This window comes from Lichenostomus cassidix, chromosome 1 (genome assembly GCF_008360975.1).
Source record: "Lichenostomus cassidix isolate B80296 chromosome 1, HeHo_3.0, whole genome shotgun sequence".
NCBI classification, from domain to species: Eukaryota; Metazoa; Chordata; class Aves; order Passeriformes; family Meliphagidae; genus Lichenostomus; species Lichenostomus cassidix.
This window is the reverse complement of record NC_139479.1, coordinates 109,724,534-109,739,812: the sequence shown is the minus strand read 5'-3', so window position 1 is coordinate 109,739,812 and position 15,279 is coordinate 109,724,534. Positions and strand designations below refer to the sequence as shown.

Genomic DNA, 15,279 nt, shown 5'->3' with positions numbered 1-15,279 from the left:
TACAGTATGTCTGAGCTATTGCTTGCCAAGATTTACTTTTCTGTGTTATAAGCCTGAATGCTGGGATGCTATTGTATGTATTGGTAGTAGTGATAAGAGAAGCCCTCAAATTTATCTTTTAAATTATCAGTGTTTAAATATCACTGTTTCTTTTAGATTCTGACTTGGTTCAGGATGTAATCACCAATCAAAATGTAAAAAAAAAAGAAATCTTACTTCTTTATGCAACAAACTCTAAAAAATCAATCAGATGGAAGAAATAACCTTTCCTTAGTGACTGTGTGCAAATATCACTAGCCAACCAAAGCAGGGACTGCGTGTTTTCTGTTTGTTGGATTTAGAGTGAAACTGGGACACAAAAATTGGTTTAGCAGGATGATACAATATCCTGTATTAATTTGAAAATGAAAACTTTCACGTCAAAGTATGAAAAATGAATGGATAACAAAAACAGGTTAACAGGAGGAAAGCTGGTGTTCTGTATTCCAGGCTTGTGCTTAGAAAAAGGAGGAAGGGTTTGTTTTTAAAGGCATAAATAAGCTATTCTAGCATTGGTGCACCAGAGTATTTAAGCCCATGGTTAATTTAAATCAGGTGGCAACAATCAGTCTGCTTAAATCTAAACATGTTCAGGTGGTCAGATAAAATGGTTGCTATGGAGAGACCCTTAAAAAGTACTTTCAGGTGCTGTTCTGTAGAATAGTAGATAAAGTCTCTGATGTGGAAAAAAAAAAATTCCTGGCCATGCTCTTGGGAGAAAAAGGAGAGGTGAGACACGTGAGCCTCGAAGAAACTCTTGAGGTAATGCTTTAAACTTTGCTAGGCTTTCTGGTCTAATGAAGGTTACTAGTCTTTCCTATCTCCTTTCCTAGTGTGAGTAAAACATTGCAAGTGAACTTTCACTGACAGCTAAGGCAGACTGTCTTGGGATGCTTTGTGGATAATGACCCAAATTCAGCACTGTTTGATCTATTCTGGGCCTGTCTAATTCCTGCTCTCCAGATATAAGGAAATTAAATGAGGCCATGTGTAGTGAAGAATGAAGTGGTTAAGTTGAAAATTACAGAGGCCTGAGAAAGATAAATTTTCAAAGACTGGATAAATGTATTACTATATTAAATGCACAGCACTTTGCATATAGAATAAGGTTATGGGGGGAAGAGTCTTTGGGGCCTCAGGAAGTGGCCACTTTCCAAACTCTGCAATGCTTTACTTTATCCCAGAGGAGCTTCACTGTAACCAAACTACCTACTTATGTAATATTTTTGAGACTGTGTGCTAAAGGCTACATGACTTTATAACCTGTCATGTGAAGGTGGGCTGGGCTGGGAGGGAGAAGAAAGGAAAAAGCAGGGAGAGAATTGCAGACCCAAGGGAAGCTCAGGCTGCAGTTCACCCCAACACCTGGATCTGCAGTGGCACTGTCTGGGTGTTATGGCTCTGTTAAATGTGTGGCTGTGGAGGGTGTAAACTTTAGAAGAGTAAGGAGTTAGAAATGGTAGGAAAAAATGAAGACGGACTTAGAGAGGAAGATAAAGAAGATGAAGAGGGACAATCAGGGAATTGTTGTGGCTGTAACATGGTGGAGGTTTCCTCCAGTACTGTAGCTCTTAAATTCATTTGCCTGTTTTGTTAAAGATGAAATAATTTATATATGTGTGCAAGTGTAAAAAAAAAAAAAGTGTCTTATACAGCATGTCTCACCTTCACCTTGCAGATTAGACAACTTTCCAGCAACATTTGTGGAAATCTCACAAGAACTGAAAAATACCTCATTCACAGGAGGAAAACTGGGAGTCACATTTAGCAAATACACAGGTATGAAATAACTTCTATAACACTGAAAGTAAAATTATTGAAATAGATTTCATAAGAGAAAATTAGCTGTCTACAAATAGTGGCTGTAGTGAATTGCTGCCCAGAGAGAATAATACCACAATAAATGAGGTGGCAAAGGGGAACAAGTCAGTAAGCTAAAGATCAGTGGATTATCTATTTGGAAATAGTTTATAATTCTAAACATTTTGATTTTTTAAAAGTATAGTTTTATGGACTTAGAAAACTGTTGAGGAATGTGGTGAATCTGAAATATGAGAATTCTTGCTTTCCATCTGTTCACAATTTAAGTAGAACTGGGCATGTATGTGAAGCAGAGAGTGTATTGTTTGTCCTATTCATAACCTAATTGTTTTTTGCTTTCTCTGTCTACAAAGTATCAATTACCAATAGATTCTTCTAAGCCTTACCACATTCAAGGTGGAAGGGTAGAGGGAAATACACATTTAGGTGTGTAAGCATGGCTTGATTTAATTTGTTCTTTGTGAGTACTTGTTGGAGATGGAGATTGTCTTTTTATGAGAGAAAGTATTTGTGATATGCATGTTTTGCTTTATAATCTGCTGAATTCACTTGACAGACCTATGAATAAACAAAAAAACCAGCAAGAATGGTTTAAAGGAAAACTGTAGTGCCTGAAATGTGAAGCATTACTTGAGTTTGCTGAAAAGCTTTCAGTGAACCAGAACCATGAATGTATAAAGGATGTGGTCTTCATTTCAATTTTTTTGCTCCTAAAAGCATTTGTGAACAATTCTGGGGTGAAAAAAACCCAAACAAACCCCCCCCCAACCCACCCTCAAAATATCCCCAACAACAAACTCCCTCATCCTTAATATGTATACAGAGCAGGGGAGTTTTTTCTGTTGCACAGAATCAGCCTTGCAAAGTAGGATACTTAAGAATGCAAGAGTACATCTTACTTTTAGTCACTTTCAGCATCTTCTTCATAAAGTAAGAGTACTTTAAAGTACGTTTATTATGTGCATGAAGTTCAGTACTTTGTGAAGCCCCTAAATGCCTACCCCCTCCTCACAGAAACCTGGTCTTAATTATCACCTTGATTGGTGATGATAGGACACTTGTGACTTGCAGGCTGCATCTTTTACGACCTTCACATCTGATTACAAGGTTTTTTCCTTCGTGGAAGAGCAAATGCTTCGCCATAAAATAGTGCCATTACTTTATACAAGCAGAGTCAGCTTTGCTTCAGTAATCAACTACAGTAGGACATCATATTTCTGTAGGGCATTCATGAAATCAAAGGTTATACTTTTAAGAGCTTTTGCTTGCAAATATCATTTCTTTAAATGACTTTTCCCAGGGAGAAAAGGAAATCCAAGCTAGCAACAAAATAGGTAAATACCGTTAGCCTTTTATCACAAGCTTCAAGACTTCCTCAAGGCATGAAGTTTGGAAAAAATAGAGTAAGATATTATGGGGAGGATATTTATTATTACAAACTGCAAAGTCAACAGGGACTGCTAAATGTTCTTGCAGTCATAATAGCCTATCTCATGTTAATTCTAGCCCAAAGCTCTGTGACTCTTTATGTGCAGAGATAATGGGGGGTAAAAGTGTATTTTTAGTTTAGCAGCAGATTCCTCCCAACCATGGAAAATAAATTAGGGAGCTTTACAAACTGAAAATGATTTGGGCTTTGAAGGAATTCCCAGCAATAATATACAAGACTTATTACCCTGGGTAGTTAGTGGGTCCCATATGTTTATGGCTGATAGTAGTCATTTTGATTGAACATTGCCTCAGCAACTTGTTTTCAAATAATTTGCCTTTAAACCAAATCTCTTGATCTTAAAGAGAAGACCTTTTTGGTAATGTTAGTCTTGTTTGTACTTCCTATGTGTCTCTTAGATAAAATACAGTGTATTTTGCCCAGGAAAAATGCTGTATTAGTGGTAGAGTTGCTATAGTTAATTTAGCTGGAGTTCACTACACATCAAGGTTTAACACATCAAGGCTTGAATTAAAATAGGTTCAGATTTGAGAATGTGGGTGTATTTTTTTTTTCCAAGTAAAAGACACTACAAGTAGTTGTCTGAAAATAATGCCTTACAAACCTAGAAAATCCATACATTGCTTGTGGTGAACAACCAAAGGATCCACCTGGAAGGAGGCAATGAAAATGAGAAAGTAGTCAAAGAAATGATCTACAGAGATGGGATTTTGGGGTTGCATTTATTGAGTGGAATTGATGGTATTCTTGCATCCATGTGAAGATAAAATGATTTTAATATATTTAGGAAAGTTAATATTTCTTTTAAATATAAAGGGAATAGAAAACTATCTCTTAAGATGGGAAATGTCAGTTCAAGGATCTCTTATCTTGGTCTTGTTGTTAATGATTTATATTTTCCTTGGGATTCAGAATGCTTGTCATTTACAGTGTCCTTTGAGAACAGCTATAGCTGCCTATGGCCCAATCCAACAAAAAATATGTTCAGTTCCTCTCTGAAAGAAGTGTATATAAACCTCAAAGTCACTAGAATCTGTTCTGAAAGCATACACTACTAGAAAGATATATTTTATATTGCATTGGACCCTGAAGTGTTATAAAAAATAGCATATCCCTATTTTTTCCCTTTTTTTTCCCTTTTTTTTTTTTTGTAGCTTTATGACCAGCAAGACAGCATCAAGCAGTTTATTGCAGACCTGGTTTATGCCTTGCAAGAGAGCAGTGTAGTAGACCCTTGTGCATGCTTTGTTTTCAGCACCAACACTGGAAGCAATTTTGAATCTCATTTAATTTTAGTTGCATCTATGCTCTTTGTTGTTTGTGTGAGAGTCAGTATTTAAAAAAATTAATGCTGTTTTCTCTCTTTAAAAAAGCATTTAATTTTTTTATTAGTTTAAACTGTATTTTTACATCATGCTTAAGTTTCCTTCTTAACCCTTTGATGCCATTGTCCCTTTATACAGGTAGGATAAAACATATGTCATTTCCAGGGAGGAGGAGAGGCACTCAGCCACATGTAAATGAGGATTCAATCCTACAAAGCCAGGAAAGACATTTGGGCACATTAATTTCAGCAAGAACTCGATGCATAATCCCTGTAGAAGTTAATTGGGATGTTTCTTTGGTAAACGAGGCAGCCAGGATCCAGGGAAGTGTCTGAATCCTTCTGGGAGGCTCAGCTGTCAGTGACGGAAGTGGTGTGAGCAGCCTCTCCTTTGCTCATACAACATCGAGTCTCCTGAGCTGAGCCTTGCAATCTCATTAGATCCTGATGCAGGGAATTTGTCTGGCTTAACCTTTAAATTGTAGCTGGAAATGCATCTTTTTATGGTGGCTCTTTTATTCTTAACTTATATCGAGTTTTTGAAGTGACTGATGTGGCAACTGTTTGCCTATAAAACAGCATCTCTAAGTTCACTCACTCCTTGATTCTGATATGGCTGCAGCTGCCAAAAAAGTGTGTGACAGTTATGGACCTTGGTCCTATTTTAGAGTGAGAACATGGACCACAGATGGTCCTGATGCCCCAGACCCATAAAGTTATCCTGAACCTGTACTCAAGGGATTGATCTTTCTTCAGCAGAAAAGTCCTTTCATTGGGGCTTGCATTATTTTCTCTGCTGTCCAGGAGATCTGAGTCCCCCCAAATAGGAGAGGATCCTGTGGCTGGGAAGTCAGGGAAGAGAACTCTGTGTGATGTGCTTTGTTTTGCAGTAGTGATTTCTGATTGTAGCTGCTCCTGGGAATTAGATACTTTGGTTAAAAGAGCAGTGCCTGTATAACAGGTATTTTACATGATGGTGATGGCACTCTGACATGGGCTATTTTGGTCAGAGGTCTGCTGACTACATCACTTAATAAATGAGGTATTTCATTATTAAGTGCCTGATCAGAGCTAACAAAGTTCGTAATGTTGGCCAAATCCACCAACTTGCAATTTAGCTGTCACTGCAGTATCAATTACAGACAGTTCTTGTGGTTTTTGTTTCCATTCACATTCGTGGAATGCCTTAATAAAGGGAATAAAAAGAGGATTATCATGCACTTTCCTCTTGTACAGAAATAGATGATACAAGCACATCAATTTTGTCTCACTTATAAATAGCTCCCGGAAATAGTGGTCTATGAGGGAATAGGGCTGATTGACTCATTCGTTGTGAATAATTTAGCCTCAAAGATTAGCATTTTTATACATGTATTATCCATGGAGAACTGAATTCATCTATTTGTTATTATAATCTTCCATTTAATAGTTTATGAATTGCTGTCTGAATTTTTTGGAGATGTGCTTAATTCAGTGCTTTGTTATATGTGATGTGTGATGGTCCTGTGAGCCATCTTGACAATTTGTGTTTCCCCCCTGGAGGACTGGGATATTCAGCTAGAGAACAACGACAGGGTCAGTGGCTCTTTGTGGCCACATGAGGAGACGAAGAGGATTCATATGCCAGCATTTTTTCGGAAATGGACATGTTGAGGGGGGAAACGCTTCAGACTTGTAGTGGTTGTGAGGGCTGTTTCACAATGATATTTTGTAATTCAAGTGTGTGCAAGACCTTGCACAGAGCAAATTCCCCTTTCTCCAGTGAGGATGCAGAGTAGCACAGGGTCAGTGTGGGACTGGGAAGTGTGAAGTCCATAGTTTCAGCTCCCAGACATGAAGCACTGCATGCAGAGATGATGGAGAGCTGCTGAGCAAAGCAGAGCAAGTGCCAGAAACAGGCTGTGTACATTAGCATGTTATTCTACCTATTAAAAAATAATAAATCAGACTTCTAGTTCAGGAATTTCTTGGATACCTCCACTGAGTTGTGTTTTGTGTGTGCACCTGTGTGTGTCCATGGTATAAACAAACACATATGATGTATCTGTGCCTCAGTTTCCCCCTCTTACTCATTGGTACTCTGGGTGAGAGTGGCCTTGCACAGGTCTGTTTTTCAGAAGTAAATACTAATAACAATCCTTTCCCACTTCTTTCTCAAGATGGTTGTATTTTAGTCCATGTCTTTGAGGTGCTCTGAGCATGCTGACCATCGGTATGGAAAGCCCAGTAGTGCTTTGGATTGCTAGGATTCATTAATGAGCACCAGGAGGAATTAAAGTTATAATCACACAAGCAAACGTACAAAGCCACTGAATGTTAGTTTTATGCACGGTTACACTGGATGTCAAAGCTATAAGATGTTGTATAATCAAATAATTTATTAGGCACAGCTGGTTAACTGCTTACAGCAAAACAACCTGTAGCTTAATTGCTCCTTCTATTGCACTGGTTTTCTGCCTGGTCCTTCTGGCCCCAATACCCAAAGCAGAAAAACCCTGCCTTAGGCTTCCTGAGAGTTGTGCAAGCAACAGTGGGTCATAACTCATGCATGTCAAATTAATGTTGTTGTCGTGGGACATCAGTGGCATAATGAAGGGAGAATAAGGGCATTAAGGAGAGTTAGTCCTTCAGTAGGACTTCCTTTCTAATTTCATTGATATACTAAATAGAATTGTATTTTTTTTTCTTTAGAAATAATGTTAAATACTTTGAAGAAGAAATGTGAACCTTGTTGCTTTAAAGTATTAATAATTTGTTTGTTTCCATTCAAAGTGGAATTGTTCTATACACTTAGAAATACAATAAGGAAAGTTCCTTCATGCTCTCAATTCTAAAATTTCTTTTCCTCTAAAGTGGGTTTTGAAGAGTTCAGCTATTTCACTCTGTAAAGTACAAAGCTAAATGTCCTGCCTAACCCATGTTCTACAATAGCTGTTTTTCATTTTGCTTTCAGTATATGTAGCCAGGTAGATAAAGAATACTGCTTCTTAGTGACTTGCATGCTTGAGGATCACTTTGAACAGAACCAAGAAGGGTTCTGTGAGTCCTTGATTGTCAATGAGAGAGTCTGAGAAACAGTTCTTCATTTAATCCTCTGAGCTCTTTACACGTAGTGCTGGATTTTCATAATAATCACCTGACTAGGTGCATGAGTCTATTGCAGGGACAGGTGATGTTCAGTCAAACAAGACTTATGACTTCAAGTTGTTAATTTACTGTATCAACACTGGTAGCAGATCAGTCCTATGGTGTAATGGCAAATAGTTGCTTATTCCTGTTCTGAAGATCAAACTTTCTCCTGCTTTATGTCCATGTGTGAAGGTTATGCCAGTTTAACTTTAGCCTTCGCGGTGAAATATTTCAGATTTTGTGAATAGTGCTGGTGCTAAATACTGTTCAAAATGTATTCATAGGTCTTCACACTTTCTGTCTTCATGTTTAGAAGCAGTGGTTTCTTAAACTAGTAAATATGTAGGGATAGAAATAAATTTTAATTTAGTGTATCAGGTAAAACAGTCTAATTTTCATTGTTGTTTTACTTTTTATTTATGCAATGCTCAGTCCAATGAGTCTGTGCTAATTCAAAGGGATTGTGAGTTCCCTTTTTGCTTTGCAAACACACCACCTAGCATGGGAATTTCTTCTGCTATCAAACACTGGGATTGGGCAAGATCAGTTCCCACCTTTCTTGTCTGTGCTGTATTTCCTATCCCTCCTGTGGGATTTTTGTAGATATTTTAAGTACGAGGAAGTTCACCCTCTGTGCAGACCACTTAGCACCTTCTTCTCATGTTTTGTTCACCTCACATCCATGTCAAGGCAGGCTCTCCAGTGCAATTTTTAAGTCATATCACTTATCACTATCTTCTTGTCTCTGTAGCACTAGAAGTGAGAAGCTGTGAACTCTATCACAGCACTTGGGCAAAAACACCCTGAGATTTGAGCTCATGCCTGCTGCTCTTACAGATGTGTCTGCCTTGACAGAACATGGCTGTGACCTTGAACACTGGGTGGGTTCCTAGTTTACAAACACACATTTGAAGGAAAGAAGAAATAAGTTGAAAATTTAGTTTTCTGCTTGTGTTTTTGGCCATCAAATCTGACTTAACTGTTGAATATTTCTAATGTACTTTGTCATATATTTGTTTCTGCTAATTTCTCCCAAGATAGGTAACTGGGTTCACTTTTATTCCTGAGAGGTTTATTTGTTTATTTTAACAAAGGACAATGGGAAACTGAAAAAAAAAAAAATCTACCTGTTCGTTTGGATGGTGAGCTGTAGGTGGAGGGATTTTGTCAGGAAAAAGGTAGACATTCTTATGAAACTCTTTCCAATTTATTTCCAGTTTGTTCTACAGACTTATCAACAAACTTAAGGCTTGTTTCTAGCACATCCATGGAAAGTCAGTCAGAAAAATAAGCTGTGGTGGGCTTAAATGTATTTTGTAGGTGTTCAGTATTTGTGGTAAAATTCTTATGGTGGCTTCCAAAAGAAATTGGTTGTGAGCAGTTCTAATGAGTTGGTGATGCACTCAAAAGGCTGTAGGTGTATTATTAATCTGTTTTGTGCAGCTAACTGAATGGCTACATCAAACAGCCAAAAATTGCTCTGTATACAATTCTTCTTTAACCTTGAACCTTTCTCAGTTGAAGACTCAGTTTCCCAGTTTTTTCCAAGTACTTTACCAAGTGTACAGATTCCAAGGAAATCGAGCCACGAATTTCTCACAACTCTTGGCCATTTTTCCTGTTCTTAATGTCTAAACAGGAGGATCATTCATGGAGTGCTGAATTCAGGGTACCACAAACACAGCTCAACAAAGCTGTGTTAAAGATCACATGAAAGGGGAGAAACTGGGTTAACAGGCTTTAACCTGTCCTGAAAAACCATCATTGTGCTCAATGCCATTTCAAACTAGATTAGAGCAAACACAGGGAAGTAAACAAGAGCTCAAGGGAACAAGCTGCTGCAGAGGGAGGATGGGGCCACATGATTCCTCCCCTCGCTGGTATCAGTGGATGTAGGAACAGTGTGATATATTCAGCGTGCTAACATTTGCATTACAAATGCTTGTACTGGGTTTAGAAAAGACCTAACAGATTGTCATTGCCCAGAGCACTGGCATTACAGTGATTGCTCCAATAGAACACGGATGGTAAAGTTTTTCTTAACCCTTGTGCTACCTCCACCCAGCGGGAAATAGAGTTGTTTGCCCAGAGTTAGTTTTCCTAGACAAGTGCACGTTTTCATGCCCACAGAGATCTGGATAAAACAGTTACCTCTGTTATTCACTGGCATCTGGGATATTGCATGATTTGGGATGCGTGGATTTTTTCAAGTGCCGGACTAATAGATGGTGCACAGCTCACTCCTCAGAGCACTGCTGAGATTGCACCCTTGGCTGGCGGGAAGATGAAGTATTATGCAGGGCTTTTCACACATTCTGTTTTTCTTGTATTGTCTCCAGTTTTCTGAAGGCTGTAGGCAATAAAATTAACAGCCTTTTTCATTTATGCCGTTGTTACAATGCTGCCATTTGGTTTAATTGCAGTTGTTCTAATTTAGATTGGTGAAAGTTGGAGGAGAATCTTGTGCTCTAAATGAATACATCTGGAAAATGGTGAGGGTTTGTTTTGTGAATATTTTATTTTTAAAAATTCTTCTGTAAATGAAAAAAAAAAAGCTGAATTTCATTTGTCTTGGAGTTCTACAGCTAATTTAAAACCAGCGAATCTCACACATTTTTGAACTTGATTTTGGATCTAGAATCATAGAATGGTTTGGATTGGAAGAGACCTTAAAGACCATCTAGTTCCAACCTCCCTTCCATGGGCAGGAACATCTTCCACTATCACAGGTTGCTCAGAGCTCCATCCAAACTGCCCTTGAACACTTCCAGGGATGGAGCAGCCGCAGCTTCTCTGGACAACCTGTGCCAGGGCCTCACCACCCTCACAGTAAACAATTTCTTCCTAATATCTAACATAAACCTGCTTCTTTCAGCTTAATGCCATTCATCTTCTCCTATCACTACATGCCCTTGGAAAAATCCTTCTCTGGCTTTTTTGTAGGTACCCTTTAGGTACTGGAAGGCTGCTAGTTGGAGCCTGGAGTCTTCTCCAGGCTGAACAATCCCCACTCTCTCAGCCTTTCCTCACACACAGGAGAGGGACTCTAGCCCTGACCATCTTTGTGTCCTCCTCTGGACTTGCTCCAAGAGGTCCATGTCCTGCTGATGTTGGGGGCCCCAGAGCTGGACACAGCACTGCAGGTGGCACCTCACAAGAGCAGAGTAAACCTGAAGAATCACTTCCCTCTACCAGTCCCACTGTCACCAAGGAGGATGTGAAACTGTGCCAGTCCCAATACTGACCCCTAGGATGCCACTTGTCACTGGTCACTGCTCTTGGACATCAGCCTGCTGACCATGACTCTGAGTGCAGCCATCCAGCCCATTCCTTATTGCATAGCAGTGCATCTGTCAACTTCATGTCTCCCCAGTTTAGAGGCAAGGATGTCTCACACTGAGGAATTCTCTGCGTTTTCCATCCCACTAAAGAAAAGTGGATCTGTGTAAACATCCATCAGTACCACGAGTGGTTGTAAAAGTTATTAATCACCTCAGCAAAGCATTGAAAATTTTAAAAAACCCCAAAAATCTACACCAGAAAACCACCCAAAATCCCCAAACAAACCAAACAACCTCAAATCAACTCATTTACTATATTAATAAAATATTTTTTTATTTGGAAAAAAAAGTTTTTAAACTGATGTAGTTCTAAATTTAACCAGTTAATCAGTGTTTCGTACTGTGATGTCATCTGACATTTAAAATTGATTATGTTACCAAAACTCCCCTCCACATCATCATATAAAATATCCTTAATATAAGTTGCATGAAGCCACTGTAATATGATAGTTTGCAATGAAATATAAATGTTCTAAAGAGTTATCTGAAAGAGAGGTATATAACTTCAGCATTTAGTGGGCAACTAAACTGTGTACTTTGAATGAAAGACACAGAAGTAGCTGTTATTGTCTGGAAACTACTGTCCTTATAGACAGGTTCTGCATGACATTTGAAGAATGGGAACTGCAGAAAGTTACTATACAAAACTATTTCAGTGCATCAGAAACAGAGTTTCTCCTTGCCATAAAGCTCCAGTTTTATGACTGGGTAATTATACATCCAAATTAGTTCCTTATTTTATTCAGATGTCCCTCTCTTATGGAGTGTATCATAATGTTGAAGATTCTGAATGGATAAAAATAACCCCATAGGTGTTCTAAGCAATCTCTTTCAGGATAGAAATATTTGATAGGTTGGTGTCTTGTCTAAAGGAGCATCATTAACTTCTTTGACAAGGTAGTATTTTACGGGGGCTGTTTTTTGGCTCTTGTTATTACGGTCTACCATTATTAATTAATTTATGACTTGCAGTAAAAAATCTTCCATAAATATTCTATGTAGAAGACAAAAGGTTCTAACGTGAATATGTTTCAAAATACTGTGTGAAAGAGGATATAACAGCATGGTAAAAACAAATAACATCATAAAGCTCCATTCCAGAATTTGTGCAAATGTCCCAAGCAATAATAAATAGGATTTTGTTGGTGAGGGATGGTCATTGTATCTTTTTAATTATCTCTGAGAGAAATGAGCTGTTTCTGCAATTATCTTGCCTATTCCATCAACTTAAACCAACCTTTCACTCTGAATTTTAAGAATGGTTTTTGGCTGAAAGAAAAGGGCAGATTTGTGATTATCTAAATTGTGAAAAGACATAATATTTTATTAGCAGTCTTGGCAGCAGTACTCATGTATGCAAGCTGTAGCGCAATCTATGGTAGTTGTTACAGTAAAATCTAATTAAAAATTAAACTAAGCTGACGGCATTCAAACTGCCATTGGAGAGAGGGGATTTGATTCTGTGGTCTCTTTGTACATATGTGTGCTTCTGCCTTTTTGTTCTGTGGCAGCCAAACAGCTTCTGTGTGAGCTCAGCAATGTGTTAGCCTGCAGTTGGTTTGTGTGCTGCTGTCAGACAGCAAACACACAGCCTGCCATTTGCCAGGGTTTTGTGTGATCCTGGATAACTTCTGTGATCCTGGATAACATCTCTGCCCAGGCATTTTCAGTGCTCAGACACTGGAGCTCTGTTTTGCTCTGTGGTTTTACTCAGTATTGAAGATTTAGATATGCAAAATGGGGTTTATGTGAGCTTCCCAGGTAACAGCTACATCAAACCAGCTAACCCACACTCTGCTGGGGCTGCTCTACTCTGGGTCACTGAGGATGGCAGTAGTAAATCTCATGTTTCATTTTTGCATATGAAGAATGACAGCTCATTCCAATGTTTTCCTGTACAATGTGTCAGTCTGGCAAATAAATGCACTTCTCTTCTTGATGTGCACCAAAGGCTTGAGACAGGATTACAGAAGCTGAATAAACAGGAGATGTGCCATGGATTGCTTTCACTGACAGATATGGCTTGTGCTAAGTGTCAGCTGGGCTTAAGAAAACTATCTTTTAAGTCAGGACTTTTGTGCCTACCTGGTGAGCCACCTGCTCTTCTGAAAATTAAGTTATTCTATGCAAGTTTGCATGTTGCCACTTCTCTGGATTCAATTACTACAGTTTCAGCTGGACGTGATCAGCATCTTATCCATTTCCTTCCCTGTTTTCTATAATATTTGTTTTGAAAAACATACCACTAACGGTGAAAGGTCTATTTCTTCATTATATTTATTCCTTCTTTTTGATACTTAGCCGGAGAAGAGTAATCCAACTATATCATCTGTTTGAATTCCAAAGTTTGAAGGCAAACTGTGTGGCAAAAGCACTGAATTGGTAAAAGATCAATTGCTCAATCATTTTATGTAGGTACTTAACACACTTGTTTTTCTGAATTTAAATTTTTTCCATGTGTAAAGCTTAAAAAGAAAAGAATAACCTCTTAAAATTTCCATGACTCTTATTAAATTCAAAACACTGTGATAGTATCTGTAACACTGTTTGAATCTCATAACCTTGGTTTCAGTATATGCAGAGATGCAAGAAAAAAGAGTGGTTCTGTAGTTGGTGAAAAGTGTCCTCTAAATACTGGGAAAATGAAGATTGTCCAAAGACTTGAAACAGTCTTACACCAAGGATCTGAGGGAAAAATAGTAAAGAAATAGTGAAATAATACAAATAACACATGGAATCTCTTTTACCACTAATTTTTTTTTTTGACTGCTGTAGTTGTTTGTCTCCACATCAGGGAAGTTTTCACACTACAGAATTCTGAAAGTGTTTTCATTCAGAGTGGGTTTGTTTTTACATTTTAATGTCTTCCTGTGCACTGGAAGATAATAATGATTATAATAATTAGAAGTATGATTGGGAGCAAACGGGATCTACTGGAATTTATGAAATTTTAGTGTAGCCTGAAATTTGTTTTCAATGGAAACAAATACAGTGAAGTTCTTTCCTGGTGTCTCTCAGGAGTATCTCCTGTGATTTTTGCATCTATTAAGGTGATTGGCAGCATTCTCAATACATTTTCCAATTATCTCTCCAAACACTTTGGAAAATTCAATTGCCTAAAGCTTCTTTTCTTCCCTGTCTCTGCCCCCTACCTTCTTCAATTATGCTATTTCTTATTTAAATAAGTTGAAGAAAGGAAAAAATGCTTTGTAACATTTGCTATGGCAAACATAAGGGGTCAGATTCTTATGGAGAACAAACCAAATTTGTTCTATGAAAATACTTTTCCAGTCCTTTACATCCTTTGATGATTTTACCAAAAGGTGCTATGGAGTGTAACATGCTGCTGTACTCTCTTATACTTTGTCACAATAGAGTACACTGACACTTTCTTGTGCAAGAGATTCTTCTATATATTTTGAGTTGAGAATTCAAAACTGTGGTATTTTAGTTACTTACTTCATGTACATACAAAGAGGAAGTTCTGTGGAGTAGTTTCCTTCCCCTCTCCCAGCAAGGACTTTATTTAATATAGACAAGCATGTTAATAATAGTCACTGAAAAATTATTGTCCTTAAAGAAAAATCACTTTTCCTTATTTTTCGTGGATGGACGTGAAATTCATAACCTGTTAATGTCTGTTTTACTCGCCTACTAGTCACCACCCTTCCACCCTCCTCCCTGTCCCTGCAAAAATTGGCTGTGGATAGAAAAAGCGAACAGAGACCAATGCTAAATCTAAATATGTAAATGCATTTCAAAAATGATGTCTTTGACATCAAATCTATAAAAGAGCCTCACTCAGTCCTCATATCATGCTGTTGCCCAGCATCCTACCTAAGCCTATTACTGCTCCTACTTGCTGCCAGTATATTCATTAGCTCTTTAATCCTTTAATTCCTGTGTGAGAGAGAAATAATGTTTGGCTGTAATTATATATGTGCATATGGGTTTTATGCCCATGCAACCCAAATTTTATTTCTGTTCTTCCTTGTGTTGTTGCTGTCCTTTTCTTGCTGCATCTTCACCATGGTGCTGCTCAAAAACATTCTGATGCTGAGTCTTGGCACTGGGCAAACAGATATGTAGTCTGGGGGAACACTTCTGAGGCTTTGGCAGTTCATCTGGGAAGGTCCCTCACCTCAGGAGATGATTCTCTCCATCCTAGTTGTCCT

At 38.2% G+C, this 15,279-nt stretch overlaps 1 long non-coding RNA gene across 1 annotated transcript in view; it reads left to right on the top strand.

The window, feature by feature from the left end:
* Positions 1–709: 709 nt before the first annotated feature.
* Positions 710–15,279, top strand: part of LOC146445531 (uncharacterized) — a 35,582-nt gene continuing 21,012 nt past the window's right edge. The window contains exons 1-2 of the long non-coding RNA XR_014852571.1: positions 710–801; positions 1,718–1,818. This is a non-coding gene — a long non-coding RNA (uncharacterized LOC146445531). The remainder of the gene's footprint in view (positions 802–1,717; positions 1,819–15,279) is intronic.